This window comes from Puma concolor, chromosome B4 (genome assembly GCF_028749965.1).
Source record: "Puma concolor isolate L17-30 chromosome B4, mPumCon1.1.hap2, whole genome shotgun sequence".
Lineage (NCBI taxonomy): Eukaryota > Metazoa > Chordata > Mammalia > Carnivora > Felidae > Puma > Puma concolor.
This window is the reverse complement of record NC_141673.1, coordinates 59,321,919-59,340,312: the sequence shown is the minus strand read 5'-3', so window position 1 is coordinate 59,340,312 and position 18,394 is coordinate 59,321,919. Positions and strand designations below refer to the sequence as shown.

Genomic DNA, 18,394 nt, shown 5'->3' with positions numbered 1-18,394 from the left:
AAATTTAAAGAGCTATCTGTGATTATATTCCTAAAAAATATGGTTTTGTTTTACCTATCTCGATTCTTATATATCTTGCTTCTCTTGATCAGCATTATGCTTACCAGATTTGCGTGTCGTGTTGTACGTGGAAGTAGTCTGTTCATTGTCATTACTGTGTATTCAAACTCATGAGGATTTTCTAACAACCACTTGGTTGTTAGATCTGTAGAACATTTGGTTATGGCTGTGTAGAATAACTATCTTTTGGTGAGAGAACTTTATCAGCAGAGGGTTTTGATATTTGTTTTGACTTGTTTTATGGCCTACTGTAAGGTTAAGTTTTATACAAAGTATTTATTTATTTATTTATTTATTTATCGTCTTTTAAAAATTATTTTATTAAAAAAATTTTAATTCTAGTATAGTTAACATACAGTGTTATATTAGTTTCAGGTGTACAATGTAGTGATTCAACAATTCTATACATTACTCAGTGCTCATTGAGATAAGTGTACTCTTAATCCCCTTTACCTATTTCACCCATCCTAACAACCCCCCCCCACTATCAGTTTGTTCTCTATAGTTGAGTATGTTTCTTAGTTTGTCTTTTTTTCTTTGTTTTCTTTCTTTCTTTCTTTAACGTTTATTTATTTTTGAGAGAGAGAGAGAGAGACAGAGTGCAAGCAGGGGAGGGGCAGAGAGAGAGGGAAACACAGAATAGGAAGTGGGACAAGCTGTCAGCACAGAGAGAGCCCTATGTAGGGCTCCAACTCACGAACTGTGAGCTGACCTGAGCCAAAGTCGGATGCTTAACCCCCTGAGCCACTCAGGTGCCCCTCGTTTGTTTTATTTTTTAAATTCCACATGAGTGATAACATATGGTATTTGCCTTTCTCTATTTCACTCAGCATTATACTCTCTGGCTCCATCTATGTTGTTGCAAATGGCAAGATTTCATTCTTTTTTATGGCCGAGGAACATTCCATTGTATATATATACACCACTTCCTTATCCATTCATCTATTGATGGACATTTGGGCTGCTTCCATAATTTGGCTGTTGTGAATAATGCTGTAATAAGCATAGGGGTGCAAATATCTTTTTGAATTAGCATTTTGTATTCTTTGGGCAAGATACTCAGTAGTGGAATTACTAGAAAAAAGTACTTAAAATTTTTTTTTTAAGTTTATTTATTTATTTTGAGAGAGACAGAGACAGTGCAAGCAGGGGAGGGGCAGAGAGAGAGGTAGAAAGAGAGAATTCCAAGCAGGCTCTGGGCTGCCAGCACAGAGCCTAACATGGGGCTCGAACCCATGAAACTGTGAGATCATGACCTGAGCCAAAACCAAGAGTTGGATGCTCAACCTACTGAACCACCCAGATGCCCCTGAAGTATTTACTTTTAACGTCAGTTTTCCCACAACAAGTCTGTAGTTCAGTTACTCTGAATATAAATTAAAATATTTGTAAGAGTTGACAGATAAAACTTCTGCTTTGATTGGTAGAAGATCACAGCTTGGTTGGAAGCAATCATTAATGCTATATGCACCACAACCAAGTCCAAGTGCATTTCTCCTGCACAGAATTTTAACTTACTGAAAACATTGTTCTCTCATTATGACACTGGACTCTATCAACTTTTGTACCTGCAATTATTACTGCCAAAATGATAACTTTATCTTCAATGTTGAACTTTGAGGTTGAGTTTTCTTTTACATTTACAATGTTGCATGTTTTCATCTTTGACAGAATTAACTTCAAAAACTTTACTTTCATTTTAATAGTTGGATAAAAAAATCAAAGCATTATTATAATGAATTCATTTTCTACTTGAATAACATGATAATACTGACATAAAGTGGCATTATTAGCCATTTGTGAAATTCTTCTGCTAATGAGTTGACACATCAACAGCTTTGGCTTTATTTATCACATGTGCACAAGAAAACTTGGAATCAAAACTGTCATTTGTTCAAAATGCAAAGTGATTCTTCATCAAGTGATATGTAAATGTGTCATCTGAAGTTGCAGGTGTTAAGTCTTTGCTTTTGGGTACAGTCTTCATAAAATAATAACTAACTTTTTAAAAAAGATTTTATTAAATTTTTAAAAATATTTATTTTTGGGGCGCCTGGGTGGTGCAGTCGGTTAAGCGTCCGACTTCAGGCAGGTCACGATCTCGCGGTCCATGAGTTCGAGCCCTGCGTCAGGCTCTGGGCTGATGGCTCAGAGCCTGGAGCCTGTTTCCGATTCTGTGTCTCCCTCTCTCTCTGCCCCTCCCCCGTTCATGCTCTGTCTCTCTCTGTCCCAAAAATAAATAAACGTTGAAAAAATTTTTTTTTAAATATTTATTTTTGAGAGAGAGAGAGAGAGAGAGAATGGGGGAGGAGCAGAGAAGGAGGGAGACATGGAATCTGAAGAAAGCTCCAGGCTCTGAGCAGTCAGCCTAGAGCCCAACACAGGGCTTGAATTCAGGAGCTGTGAGATCATGACCTGAGCTAAGCTGAAGTCCGACGCTTAACCCAAGCACCCCATTTAAGGATTTTGTTTTTAAGTAATCTCTACATACAACATGGAGCTCGAACTCACAATCTGGAGATCAAGAGTCACGTGTTTTATCCACTGAGCCATCCAGGCACCCCTCAAGGTGCTATATTTAAATTTTTAAAAAATCTTTATTTATTTTTGAGACAGAGAGAGAGAGAGAGCGCTCACGCAAATGGGGAAGGAGCACAGAGAGACGGAGACACAGAATCTGAAGCAGGCTCCAGGTTCTGAGCTGTCAGCACAGAGCCTGACGTGGGGCTTGAACTCACAAGCTGTGAGATCATGACCTGAGCTGAAGTCCGACGCCCAACCAACTGAGCCACCCAGGCACCCCACAAGGTGCTATATTTAAAGAAGAAGAATTAGAAGTTGGGTGGTCAAAACCCAAATGCCCACCATATCCATTATGTTTTTTTCATCTGACTTACAGTGTTCTTTGTCACAGTTCTGCATCAGTCCTGGTGTCTTCAGTGCCCATGACATTGATACAGTATCCTAGCTTCACACTTTCTTGATCTCCCCAACTTTAGCGGCTATTTCTGTTTCAGGTAGCCACAGGTCATCACCTCAATCTGGACTTTTAACACTCAGAGCATTCTTTCTCTGAAGCCTTAGCTTCTTTCTCTCTTTCACATAGTATGATATTTCCAGGTGTCTCAGTTTTGTCCCCCCTAATCCCTGATCTTTGGCCTCATTTACTGCAGGTCCCTTGACCCTTTCCTTCACTTCCTCCAATCTATCAACTGCTGCTCCTGCCTTCACTTTTTTCCCAGGAGAGGACCCACCCATGATCCATTGTAGCAGTCAATCTCTTGCTACTCTAATACTGAGCTTGTGGTCTTACACTGAGCTACTGTAGCATCGTCTATATTCCTAGCTAGCTGTCTCCCATTTCCCCAGGAGTTCATTTAAATATTCACCTATTCTCAATACTCCAACCCCACAATCTACTAGTTATACTGAAAATTGAAGGTACCAAATGAGGAAACCCTACATTTCCCGTGTTTCCCACTGACCAACATAATTTTCCTCCCTGTAGTTTTATGGAATAAGTGTCCCTCCTCTTATTGTAAGGCTAATTCCTTCCCCTGATCTGAATCCAGTCCCTTCCTGCATCTTACTCCCACAGTTACTCATTCCCTAGTCTGGGTCCTCAACCTCTCCTGTCCACAGACTCTTTCCCCAACTCTAGAGACACACTTGCATCTGTCATCTTGAAAAGACTCCCTCTGCACCCTGACATGTCTTTCTAGATATTGCCCTGTCTTGCTCTTCCCTTTGAATTCAAATTCTTCAAAAAGAGTAGTTTATATTCCCCCTCTCCACTTCTTTACCCTTGTGCTTTCCTCAATCTAGTGCAAGTTAGCTCTTTTCTTTGCCAGTTCCTGTAACCTCCAGATTAAAAAATTAATGGATGCTAGTCAGCTCTGACATTGACTGACCTCGCTATGGTATTTGCGTCTTGTCTGGTCCCTCTCTCTTGAGATTTCTCCTTAACACACCTTCCTAAGTCTCCTCTGAGGAGGGCTCCATCCTCTGTGTGTCCCCAGCCCCCCCCCCCCCTTCCCGGCCCTGTTCTCTACATAGAACCAACTTTGTGAACTTCCTTATTGAGTTGGAAACTGTACTTCTATGTCTGTGCAATTTGGTTTTAGGAGGGAAGAGTGATGCCATTTGTCAGAGGAGACAAGTTCTTCAGTTCTGCTGGTCTAAGGACATGTTTAATTTCCCAAGTATTGTAGTCACTTCTCATTAGCCATAGAAGCAGAAATGAGAACATACCACGGACAATAAAGTTTTCCTAAACTTTAAAAAGCTGACTTTTAAATGCTGTTTCCAGATGGCTTGTATTGTACTGACAGCCCAAGTTATAAAAGTTGAAAAGGCACAGGGAAAGCTGGGACTCAAGAAGTACAGGATGTAATCATTTTGAAAGTACAAGTTGCAGAAGTAAAGCTGGATGTACCCTCCCCCCGTTATTATTCAGCGTCTGGGTGTACATTTATAATAGTGCCTTTGTTTATTTCTTTTTCAGGTCTTAGGAGGGCTGCGGGGGACGTCCAAAGACATTGTTCCTTGAACATAATAGTTGCTTAATAAATATTCATTGAATGAGAAAGCAGAGACAGACACTTCAGAACTTCACAGATATGAAGAGTTGTTCACTGAGATATGCTGCAGGTTTTTGGTGTGGGTGGAAGTGGTGATAAGATGGCAGTTTTACGTGGAACACGTAGGGCATAGAGGCAAATGAATAGAAAACAGTGCCACGAAAAACTGATGTGATGGCATAACAAAGTTACCCAGAGCTGAGGTCTCTTTAGTTTAGACCCCAAAGACCTGGTATCCCCTAACTTTTAAAATATTCCTTCAGCTTTTCTTTTTCTTTTTTTTTTTTTAATTTTTTTTTTTCAACGTTTATTTATTTTTGGGACAGAGAGAGACAGAGCATGAACGGGGGAGGGGCAGAGAGAGAGGGAGACACAGAATCGAAACAGGCTCCAGGCTCTGAGCCATCAGCCCAGAGCCTGACGCGGGGCTCGAACTCACGGACCGTGAGATCGTGACCTGGCTGAAGTTGGACGCTTAACCCACTGCGCCACCCAGGCGCCCCTCAGCTTTTATTTTTCAAATCCGTACCCACTTAACACAAATGAGCTCCTTTGAGCCAGGCAGTGGGGTCATGGAGGTAAGGAGACTAGTGGTCTATACCACACACACCTTCACATTGCACAAGGATTGAAACCTGTTTAAAGATGAATGAAGATGCATATAAATCCTCTAGTGTTTAGCATAGAGGGTATACTCAAAAAGAGTTGGTTCTGTTGATTAACCCAGATACGGTGGTCTCTTGTGCTCTAGCTCTGATAGCCATGTCTGTTTCTGCCCCACATAAACCCAAAGGCAGAATGCAGAATCTCTCCAGTTTCCCCCCAAAGAATCCACTTACAAAAGAGTAGTGGTGTGCAGCATAGCTTTTACTGAAGATTTTGTAGGGGAAGAACTGGAAGGTGATCCCATGCCTTGAAGAAAGCAATTTAAAATCCATTACTGGTTTGATCCCCCAAACTTCTTGCTGACCTTCATCACAGGGCCTTCTCTTCCTGCTGCTTTTCCACCTGCACCCAGCCTCTTGACTTCTTCCCGTTGCTCTGGGCATGTCCCCCAGGAACATCAAATTCTCTGTCATGCAGATTGATTTAACTTGGTCCCACTTCCTGTTCCAGGTGTGCAAACCCATGTCTCTCTTGGTGCTCAGCAAACAAAGGATTACCCAGATCTAATCTCTTTATGGGGTATATATGTCCTGTTTGCCCAGCTTTTACTCGTATTGTCTCAGCATAATTATTATTATTTTTTTTAATTAAAAAAATTTTTTTTAACGTTTATTTATTTTTGAGACAGAGAGAGACAGAGCATGAACAGGGGAGGGCCAGAGAGAGAGGGAGACACAGAATCTGAAACAGGCTCCAGGCTCTGAGCTGTCAGCACAGAGCCCGACGCGGGGCTCGAACTCACGGACGTGAGATCATGACCTGAGCCGAAGTCGGATGCTTAACCGACCGAGCCACCCAGACGCCCCTCAGCATAATTATTAATACCCCTCTTCACGCTTTCAAAAATGACTTGATTTGGACAATAAATTATATGTTCCAAGTTACAGGCAGATTTTCTCTCTTAAGTAGCTAGTTTCTTGGAGTCTACTTGTTTTCTCAAATGAGATGGATAACTCTTTATTTCTATTTTTTTAAGGAGGCTCTACTGCCCAGGGCAAAGTTTCAACTTATGACCTTGGGATCAAGAGTCATGTGCTCTATGGACTGAGCCAGCCAGGAACTTAGAGATAGGTAACTCTTTATATCAAAGGATTCGACCTTCTATACATTTATATCCTTTGTCTTGGTAGCTCTTCAATAAGTATGTCTTACATTAGACAATGTGAATCAAAGTGTATGAACAGCCTCCTGCAGGGGTGTGTGTGGGCAGGACCCTCCTTAAAGAGTGTTCATGCTGAGGAACCCTAGTGGGAGATCAGGTTGATGGAAAAGGTGGGGCCTATAGGGGGCAGGAACTGCTTGAAGATTAAGTGAGATTGCATGTGTATGCGTGTGTGTGTGTGCACGCACACACGTGTGCACATGTACATGGATGGAGAAATCTCAGTACAGTGGCAGAAGTTCAGTGAATGTTAGTTTCATTCTCTCACATTTATAATCCATTAACTGTTTTTCAGCTTTATTGAGTTATAATTTTTTTTAATGTTTATTTCTGAGAAAGAGAAACAGAGTGTGAGTGGGGGAAGAGCAGAGAGAGAGGGAGACACAGAATCTGAAGCAGGCTCCAGGCTGTCAGCTGTCAGCACAGAGCCCTATGCGGAGCTTGAACTCGTGAACTCTGAGATTGTGACCTAAGCCGAAGTCAGACGCCCAACTGACTGAGCCACCCAGGCACCCCTTATGAGTTATAATTGATATAATTTCACTCTTATGTGGATCCTGAGAAACTTAACAGAAGTCCATGGGGGAGGGGAAGAAAAAAAAAAGAGGTTAGAGAGGGAGAGAGCCAAAGCATAAGAGACTCTCAAAAACTGAGAACAAACTGAGGGTTGATGGGGGGTGGGAGGGAGGGGAAGGTGGGTGATGGGTATTGAGGAGGGCACCTTTTGGGATGAGCACTGGCTGTTGTATGGAAAGCAATTTGACAATAAATTTCATATTTAAAAAAAAAAGTAAGATATTTAAAGCGTACATCCTTGTGATTTGATCTATCTCACTAGCATTTTTTTTAAAGCTTATTTTTATTTATTTTGAAAGAGAGAAAGAGAGTGAGTGGGGAGGGGCAGAATGAGAGGGAGACAGAATCCCAAGCAGGCTCCACTCTGTCAGCACAGAGCCCGATGTGGGGCTCGAACTCACAAACCATGAGATCATGACCTGAGCTGAAGTCAAGGGTTGGATGCTTAACTGACTGTGCCACGCAGGCACTCCTTTCACTAGCTTTTTATGTGACTTAACATTTGCTTAATGTGGGGCAGTTTCCAAAATGCTGGCAAAAACATCATCTAATATTAAGTCCCAAAATCCCTCTAAGAGTGTATTATTATTATCCCTATATTACAGAGGGGATAATAGGATCCAAGATCAAACAACTTTGTTTTTAAATCATCAATAGCTAGATTCTTTAAAAAACAATTTTAAAAACTGCATGAAAAGCATTCATGGAAATGAAAATGAAAGAAAGATAATAATCCAACTCACCAGAGTTCAGTCACCCTATCAAATCAAACTGATTTTTTCCCCCACATTTCACTATGCAGACATGATTTTAACATTTTAATTATAGTGTCAAAACAATGTCCTTTTTTCACTTAATATACTGTCTCTCTACATAATCTTTATACATTTACTTTTTTTAATGTTTATTTATTTTTGAGAGAGAGACAGAGAGCAGAGCATGAGTCAGGGAACAGCAGAAGGAGAGGGAGACACAGAAACTGAAGCAGGTTCTAGGCTCTGAGCTGTCAGCACAGAGCCTGACATGGGGCTTGAACCCACAAACTGCGAGATCATGACCTGAGCTGAAATCAGATGCTTAACTGACTGAGCCAACCAGGTGGCCCTATAATCTTTATACATTTTAATGACTTGTATTATAATTCATAATTCATGTAACTTCTAGTAATTGGATATTTCTGTTTAAAAATATTTGTGTTTGTAAATACTGCTGTATCACCGGGACTTTAGATCTGTGTTTTGTACTATATTATATTTTTGGGAGAAGGTCAGGGAGCATAAATATTTTCATGGCTCCACAAGAGGTAGTTTGAAGATAGAAAAACTCTAAATTATAGCAAAGGTGACTGAGGTCTCTGTAGATCCATTTCTTTTCTGTCCCACAGTACATAATTCTGTGCTTTTTTTAAAAATTTTTTTAAACATTTATTTATTATTGAGAGACAGACACAGAGTGTGAGCAGGGGAGGGGCAGAGAGAGAGGGAGACATAGAATCTGAAGTAGGCTCCAGGCTCTGAGCTGTCAGCACAGAGCCCAAAGGGGGGCTTGAACTCACAAACCGTGAGATCGTGACCTGAGCTGAAGCCGGATGCTTAACCGACTGAGCCACCCAGGCACCCCAATTCTGTGCTCTTTTATCTAATGAGGTCTTGATGGTTTTTGTTTACCAATATATGTGGACATTTGTATGACACACTGTTAGGTGTTTGCTTGTCATATTTGCTATAGCTTCTATGTCCCAGAGAGGAAACATTGTGATCAAGATAGTTATGGTCTTTAATGTGAAATTAGTGGGAATAAGAAGGGGTAAGACTGGAGAAAGGGGAATCAGAAGGGTACAGGGATCTAAAGAGGAGACGACAATGTTAATGGCTTGGGGAAGGAGACCATAGTGGAAATAGTAGTAATATTTTGCATTTGTATAGTATTTTCCAGTTTATAGAAAATATTTAAAAATCCATTGTCTTATTTTGAAATGGAGAGAAAGGATGAATCCTACATGCACTGCAAAGAAAGAATGAGTGGGACTTGGTGACTGGTTATATAAAGTAGTAAAGAAAGATTACAGTGATCTAAAATGGATCAAGTGCAATTATCTTGAGCAATCAGGTGTTTACCACACACTTAAGTTTATTTACTTATTTTGAGAGAGAGAGAGAAAGAGAGAGAGAGAGAGAGAGAGAGAGAGGGAGTGGGGGAGGGGCAGAGAGGGAGGGAGAGAGAGAATTCCAAGCAGGCTCCACACTGCCCAATGCAGGGCTCCATTTCACGAACCGTGAGATCATGACCTGAGCCGAAATCAAGAGTCAGATGCTCAACAGACTGAACCACCCAGGTGCTCCTAATATACGCTTTTTGATTAAAAGGTGTTTCTTTTTACCAACATCATGATTCTCATTTTATAGATATGAATTCTGCACTTTTGTAAATTGCTTAGTGTGTGTACATGAAAACCAATTTCTTTGCTTCTTTTTCTTGAAAGAGAAAATAATTTGAGGTTGGCCTGAAATATTAACTATCTGACAAAACTCAATAAATCCAGCCAGGAAAACATCTAGCTCAACTTTTATAACACATAACACTGACATCTTTTTGCAAACATGATGTATTGACAAATGAATTGAAATAGATGGTTTTGACAGCATTAGTCATGGGTCACATTGCTCTGGGCAGAGATATCACAGTCATCATTTGAATTAAAGAGACTCCTTTAATATAAAATATTTATCTTGGGTGGACAGGTTAACATTCAGAATTAATGTTTTCACAAAATGCCAGATTAATGTATTTAAGTAACAAAAAAAGGAATAGATTAAAGGAAGAAATATTCCAAAGCTTCAACATGATTAAGCATAACATAAACACAGATTGGATATTAAATTTATCCACTAATTTTTCTACCCTTGCCTTGGCCAAGGTGGTGTTGTCTTCAGGAGCCTCATGTCAGCTCGGGCTCTTTCTCTCTACCTCTCCCCTCTTGATGAGCCAAACTCATCTTGGATGTTCAGTTGTTTCTGCTTGGGTTTTTCTTTTTTTTTTAATTTTTTTTTCAACGTTTATTTATTTTTTGGGGGACAGAGAGAGACAGAGCATGAACAGGGGAGGGGCAGAGAGAGAGGGAGACACAGAATCGGAAACAGGCTCCAGGCTCTGAGCCATCCGCCCAGAGCCCGACGCGGGGCTCGAACTCACGGACCGCGAGATCGTGACCTGGCTGAAGTCGGACGCTTAACCGACTGCGCCACCCAGGCGCCCCTCTGCTTGGGTTTTTCAAGGGCAAGTCCTTTCTGTCTTGAATCTATGTGGTTTTGAGTCCAGGTGGTGATTGACCTATTTTGTTCTGTTAAATCTTACATTCTCTTTGAAGCTTTAGGACCTAATCTGAAAGGGTCAGAGGAAGAAAATCTCCCTTGGGGAAGCAATTGTACTTTAGCACAGAACCATCGATGTCCAATCTATTGACTCATCTGCTCTGAAGCACAGGCTGCTCTTCTGGGTTAGTCTTGCACCTGCTTTTATATGCCTTCCCATTGGAGCTCAGAGGTCTTTCAGGGCCAACCAGTTCCACCATCCATGATCTTCAGTGAAGCCTGGTCCCAGCTCATATCAATATTCAGAAACTGAACAGCATGACCTTTCATTAAATGCAAATACGAATGAGTCAAAGAATTTTGTGCTGGTTAACCCCTAAGATGACTGGGTGGTTAATAAATTCATGATGGAAAAATGACTACTTTGGATGGGATTTTAAAAGGACTGTAATTATGTTTCTTTGGCAAAATTAAAATTTGATGGTGTAAAAAGAAAACCACAGGCCCAAAATTGTAACAGTTATTGTTTTTTAAGAAAAATTAAGATTTTATTTTAAAGTTTATTCATTTATTTTGAGAGAGAGAGAGAGAGAGAGCAAGCAGGGGAGGGGCAGAGAGAGAGAGAGAGAGAGAGAGAGAATCCCAAGCAGGCTCCAGGCTGTCAGTGCAGAGCCTGACATGGGGCTCAATCTCATGAACGAGGAGATCATGACCTGATCCAAAATCAAGAGTTGGACACTTAACTGACTGAGCCACCTAGGTGCCCCAAAATATTTTATTTTTTAAGTAATATCTACACCCAACGTGGGGCTCAGACTTACAACTCTGAGATCAAGATCGCATGTTCTACCAACTGAGCCAACCAGATGGCCTATGGTGTCACTTATGTTAATGCCCCATGTCACTAAACCAATACTTAATACCTAAGTAACCGTAGTTTCAATACTCACCCCAGGAATGTAGGCTTTAACCACCCAAACTGTCAACACTAGTAGGTCATTTCCTAGTAGACCCCTTTGATTCCCCTTAGGATGGTGACATGCCTAAAGCAATGCATTCCTTGGTAATAATACATTCCTTTTTTTTACACCCCTTCTCTGTCTTTAAAAATCTTCCATTTTTGTACAGTTCCTTGGAGCCCCCTGTATTTGCTAGATGGGATGCTGCCCAATACATGAATCACTTAATAAAACCAATTAAATCTTCAAATTTACTTGGTTGAATTTAGTTTCTTAACAATGGAAAATTGGGGAACAATTGCCTAACCTAGATAATAAAAGCAAAGTCATAACCCTTTTAAATTTGTTTGTTTGTTTGAATGAGATAGGGGAGGTTGGGAGGGTAAGAATGAACTGGGAGAACATAGAGATCTGTATTTGGAACATGGACAAATGTACTTGGCAATTAGAAACAATAATATTAATCATCACTGTTTTAACTACACCTTATAAACTGACTACTTTTCAGGGAAATTGAATTTTGTCTAGACTACTGGATAATGTCTGGAAAAATCATTTCCCCACATGAAGGCCTTAGATCATCAACTTCCATTTATGCTTTTGATCAAAATGCCATTTGGCTCATTTGTTGCAGGAGCGGTGTAAGGTATTTGCCTTTTATTATAGTGTCAGTTATAAGTTTGGTTTATTATTGAGTAAATGAATTAAAAGCTTCCCTGAAAATCTGAGAGAGAAATGTTCAGGAAGGAGTTCATACCATCTGTGGATAATTGGTCGCACAATTTGCTCTTCTTTGTAGAGAGAGGCATGTGTTTGTGATGGACATAACAGCTACCTCCATGACCCCACTATCAGAAAAGTTTCTCATGTCTCAAGTTCTTGTTCGGTGGAACAAGAATGAATGGGAAGAATGTCACACAACACACTGACTTGCTGTGAGGTGTAAAGAAAGTACTTGGAATAATGCTTCTTTCTTCGTGAAAACTTTGAGTGAAGATTAATGACTTAAGATAGTGGCCTCCAAATTCTTTTGGTTATAGACACTAATCAGGTTGACATTTGAGCACCCCCATGTGTGTGTATTTATTTATAATTTATATAGATATATTATTGGAAATTTGTCTATAAGCATGTCATTGTTCACCAGGTTCCTTTTTTCCCCCAAGTCCTTTTTAAAAAAAATTTTGCTTTTATTCAGGTCTGAGGTGGAATATCAAGAGTTGGGTTTTGGAAATGTAAAATCTGAGAGATTGAGGAGACAGTTGAAATAGTTGAGATTAGAGTTGGGGAGAGACGTGTGGGCACAGATACAATATGAATTTGGGATTTGTCAAGATATGGTCAGTGCATCAATTCACCAAGGGAGTGAGTGAAGATAGAGAAGTCCAAGGACTGAGTTCTGGAGCATGGCAACACTGGGAGTTGGGCAGAAGGGCAGGAGTCACCAGTGTAAAGACCAGGGAAGAAGGAGGAAAACCAGGTGAAGTGTGGCATCCTGGATCCCAGGAAACAAAGCATATTAAGCAGGGCATGATCAGCTATTTCAAATGCTGATAGGTCAAGTAAGATGAAGACTGATAAAGAGCTATTCGATTTATCCATGGTTATTGGTGGCTTTGACACGAGCACTTACAGGGGCATTGTGAGGCAAAGCCTGGTTGGAATGGGTTTTTAGAAAGAATGGGAAAAGGAGAAACCAGAGACAGCATGTACTCTTTGGAGGAGTGATTATTATAGGAGAACAAGGAAGTGGGTGGTACCTGTGGGGGAGAGGCACGAGTTTTCTTACTTGCTTGTTTTTTGTTTTGTTTTGTTTTGTTTTTAAGGTGAGAGAAATAACTGTGTTTGTGTGCCGACAGGCTGGCTCGAGTTGGTGAGAAGGAAGTGAGTGTCATATGCAGGAGGACCTGGTGCACAGGTGGAAGGACTGGCTGACATGCACGTGGAGAGTTCATCTCTGATTTTGGTGAGAAGGCAGCCTGTGTTCTCAAAGACACTGAGAGTCTGAGGTACTGGGAGTGGTGGAAGTTCTCTCAAAATGCTTCAATTTTCTCTGTAAAGTAGGAAGCAAGACTGCTTCCTCAAAGTGAGCTGGGGGACACACTGGAAGTTTGAGGAAAGAGAAGAAAGGGTAAAGTATTTGCCTGAGAGTGTGGGACAGAATGGGCTAGGGAAAGGATAATATGCTAGTTGGGCAGCATTCAGGGCCCAAAAGAAGTTTGTCAATTTAAAGTGTTTTTTTAAAAATATTTATTTATTTTGGGGAGAGCAAAAATAAGTGGGGGAGGGGCAGAGAGAGGGGTACAGAGGATCTGAGTGTGCTCTGTGCTGACAGGCTGACAGCAGCAAGCCTGATGTGGGGTTCGAACTTACAAACCTCGAGACCATGACTTGAACCGAAGTGGGATGCTCAATCGACTGAGCCACCCAGGCACCACTTTTTTGAAAGTTGTTGTTGTTTTTAGGAAGTTTGTCAATTTAAATATGCATCAGCTTAGCTGTTCTTCAGCCATGTTCCACGTGTGGAGCAGGCACAGGGTGGATTCAACCAGAGTTGTAGTTTGGCTGAGTGAGGATGCTTTTCCTGAAGACAGGCAAGTGAGTTGAGAATAAATGAGGGAGTGATTAAAATGATTGTCCAAGCAGCAGTGTCATTGCTTCCTTTCTGCTGTAGGCTCAAGTGGCTGCTGTTGAGATGGGCAAGTTCATGAAACCTGGGAAGGTGGTCCTGGTCCTGGCCATAAGTTACTCCAGATGCAAAGTAGTCATCATGAAGAACGTTGATGATGGCACCTCAGACCATCCTTAAACCATGCTCTGGTGGCTGGAATTGACCACTCTCCGTGCAACATGACAGTTGCCATGGGCAAGAAGAAAATTGCCAAGAGGTCAAAGATCAAGTCTTTTGTGAAAGTGTGATACCATAACTACTTTTTATTAACCAATGTCTTGACACTCCAGCAACTGGATGCAGCACACAGTGTGCTTTCTGAGGTCCCTGTTAGAGCACATCACTGGTCACTCTCCCAGGAAACAGGGTGAGGATGTTAGTGACACAGCAGTTGGGCAGTGAGTTTGGGAAACACTTTGGGATTTACACAAGGATGTAGGAGAAAGAAGAGAGAGGAAAAAGAGGAAGAAGTAGGTGAAGCAGGAAGGAACAAGTAGAAGAGGAGGGAGAGAAGGCAAAGAAGGAGGAAGAGGAAATGAAGGAGACAAGTGGGGATCAGTCACGATCCTTATCCTCATGTACATTCAATTAGCCCATAACATCTGTCCTCCTTACGACTGACAAGGTAGGGGATTGTTGGGGAGGAAGACCTTCCTCTGTCCTATGGTCCTTCTAACTGGACTTAGAATCAAATTGACATGAGACAGATTAACAGGAGAAAATCAAATTTAATGCGTGTATGTACGGGGAATGCACACAGACATGAAATTCTGAAGATAATGAGCAACATGAAGCCTACATGAGCTAAGAACAAAGCTAAGGGCCTGAGGCCACAAAGGGGAGGAAAGTCATTAGCCCAGAAGGTGAGAAGAGATGCTTGGAAAAACAAGATTGTTCTATCGTGCAGTGGAGTTCCCTTGGTAAAAAGGGGTCTCGGTTAGTACTTCTCTTTCTGTTGCAGGCTCTCCTTTCCAGCATAAATTTAGGCAGTTATGGGGGAGGCAGAAAGCCTTTCTGGTATCTGCTGGGTTTTTATTACTTTTAACTCGAAATGATCTTTATACCAAAGTGGCGCATTTTGGCATGTCTCATCCTGTACCCCTTCAGGATGGTCACTCGTTCTCAGGCTGAGGATGCCCTCAGGTGACTGCCACCCCCAGACTTGCTTTGATTTTAAAATGAACTACCCCTCCCTATTTTCATTTTTTAAGAGTTAAGAATTCATAAGCCAAGAAGGTAGCATCTTGTACAATACATGGTTTTTGTTCAACACTCTCCCTACCCTCCTACCTATTACCGACTTTTTCGCTCAAATGGGAAAGGACAAGGGGTCTTGTTTTGGTGCTGTGCCAGCACCAACCTGGGCAGGAGGTATTTGCTGATTCTTCTGTACTGGACACCACTGGGAGCTCCTGAGAAAGACCAAAAGATTTTTTATGCATATTAAATACACACACATTTATGGCAACATTCCTTCTCTCAGAAAGATTACAACTTACCTGAAACAATGGGCATATTAAACAAGTACAGAAAGTGTTAACTGATAAAGAGTGAATATGAAAGGGTCTTGAGCAGGGTCATAGGCTAGAACCATCCTGCAGGTGTCAGAGGAGAAGGTGGCTTTTGTAGGGCAGCCTGTCAACAGCTTTGAAAAGGCTTTGCCTGCCAAGTCTCAAAGGAAGATATTTTACTTTCCTCAAACAGATAGAGCCCCCGAGCTAAAATGTTCACTTCTTGTGTCATGCTTGGGGCTCAGGGCTATCAGAGATGAAAGGACTGCAGTGTTTGGGGGAGAATATTAATTCCCCGTTTTCTTTTCAAGATTGGGAGCGGGAGGGATATGTAGAGAAAGAAAACGCAAGAGCGCTACAAAGTGAATTGCAAAGAAAGCAAAAGATTAATCAAGTCCCAGCACCACTTACCCCTGCTTCTCTGCATCCCATGTGTCCTGCTCTGGTCCTGGAGAAAGCAAATATTAACTTCAACCGAGAAAGTAAATTTCTGCCAAATTTCTGGCCAAAGGTTTATCCAAAGGATGCACTGCAACTGTCAACTGTCTTAATAACCCCCTTGTTTGAGTGACTACTGCATTTTCACTTACTGAGAAACCTTGTTCTCTAGAAAAGCATTGACTATCAAAACCTTTGCTGTTTAAAATTGTATCAGTAAGAATAAATATACTATTTTGCCTCTGAGTCACTTTGACACAGAAGCAGCCTCAATACACAACTCAGATGCAGAGATTTAGACAACGGGTGCTAGACACATTTCACAGCTATCTTAACTGTACATTTGACCCCTGAAAAACATGAGTTTGAACTTCACGATCTACTTATATACAAATATTTTTGATTTAACAAATACAGTACAGTACTGTAAATGTATTTTCCCTTTTTTATGATTTTCTTTTCTTTTTAATGTGTATTTAATTTTGAGAGAGAGAGAGATAGGGAGGGAGAGAGAGAATGAGTGGGGAGGGTCAGAGAGGGAGGGAGACAGAGGATCAGAAGCATGCTCTGTACTGACAGCAGAGAGCCCGATACAGGGCTCGAACTCACACAGTGAGATCATGACCTGAACTGAAGTCAGATGCTTCACCGACTGAGCCATCCAGGCACCCCTCAAAAACTTTCTTTTAAATATTGTGTACGGTAGTTAGAATAAGATTAATAAGTGAATTAAGATAATTAAGTGAATTAATTCGGTGAATTAAGATAATATAATTTTATGATATTAAGATAATATAATTTTATGTCTACTTCATGTCATAGTCCAGTGAAGAATTTGGTGGGAAGATATGCCGTATTATATTTCCAAAGATGGTCATGATGGTGTCACCAATACCATATTCTCTTTGGCGAGGTGACTTTGCCACTCCCCCATCAAGAGGCAGAGATTATTTTTCAGTTGAATCAAGGCAGGCTTGTGTGGCTACTTTAATCAATAAAATATGGTGGAAATGATGCTGTGCTGCCCCAGATAGAGTCCTTAACTTGCTAGCTGCTTCCATTTCCTGCCTCTTAGAATGTACACCACAAGATGCTTCCTCCTGGAACCCAGGCACCACGTTAAGAGAATCTTGAGCTACATAGAAAGGCCACATGTGGGTACTCCAGTTGACAGCCACATCTGGGTTTCTAGCAGACAGCTAGCATCAGCTGCCCGTACTGTGGACCTTCCTGGTCATCCATCTCAGTTGGTCCATCAGATGACTGCAGTCCCAGCCAACAATTGCCCCAACCTATCTGCAGGGGAGTTGGAAAATAGAGTCCTCCTCTGTGTCTGAAAAATCCAAGGGTAGGCCTCACACATAGGTTGGTCAGGGCTCCATCTCTAATTATCCATTTCTCTACAAATCCCTGTACTTTGGCCCGGTGGCTGACTTCATTTTCAGGATGACTCCCCTCATGGTCAGTAAAAACCAAGGCTACATGCTTCTCCATTTATTTTCAAAGGCAAAGAAGAATTGCTTCCCACAACCATCTCAGTTCAGAGGTGGGGTCATTTGGTCTGACATTATCTCATCTTCCTTGTGGGAATAAAAATGTGGCTCAATATTTATTAGTTTGACATAAGGATATTATATTTGTAAATATTTATGAGCCCATCATCAGAGGATCACTGGAGGTTCTGGGTATGAATGTGCTTCCAAGCCCTTTCATCTGTGGGCCAAATTCACTTTCCTGTAGTTATAGGATTGAGATCTTCAGTTCCTTGCTGGCTATCACTCAGGAGCCAGTCTTTGCTCCTAGAACCTATCTGTGTAGATTCTTATGATGTGGATAAAGTCTTGGAAGCCTGTCTCCAGTAATTATTCATGTCTCAGAGCTGGCAATAGCACCTCAAGTATCTTACACCACGAAGTCTCCCTGACTTCCCTTCTGCCATTTCCTGCAGTTTCCTCACGATTTTCTTCTTTTTTTTTTATAAACATTTTTTTTTTCAACGTTTATTTATTTTTTTTGGGACAGAGAGAGACAGAGCATGAACGGGGGAGGGGCAGAGAGAGAGGGAGACACAGAATCAGAAACAGGCTCCAGGCTCTGAGCCATCAGCCCAGAGCCTGACGCGGGGCTCGAACTCACGGACCACGAGATCGTGACCTGGCTGAAGTCGGACGCTTAACCGACTGCGCCACCCAGGCGCCCCAATTTTCTTCTTTTTTTAAAAAAATTAAGTGTATTTATTTATTTTGAGAGAGAGAGAGGGAGAGAGTGTGAGCACAAGCTGGGGGGCTGGGCAGAGAGAGAGAGAAGCCCAGACAGGCTCTCCACTGCTGGCTCAGAGCCCAATGTGGGACTCGAACTCACAAACTGTGAGATCGTGACCTTAGCCAAAGTTAAGAGTCAGACATTTAACCAACTGAGCCACCCAGGAACCCTTCTCCAGGTACATATTCTTGTCTGTTA

The 18,394-nt window shown here is 41.5% G+C and overlaps 1 long non-coding RNA gene across 1 annotated transcript; it reads left to right on the top strand.

The window, feature by feature from the left end:
• The first annotated feature begins 6,266 nt into the window (after window positions 1–6,266).
• On the top strand, window positions 6,267–16,432 carry LOC147579089 (uncharacterized). Its single transcript, XR_015253534.1, has 3 exons — window positions 6,267–6,377; window positions 13,174–13,280; window positions 13,989–16,432. It is a non-coding gene; the product is annotated as an uncharacterized LOC147579089 (long non-coding RNA).
• Window positions 16,433–18,394: the final 1,962 nt, after the last annotated feature.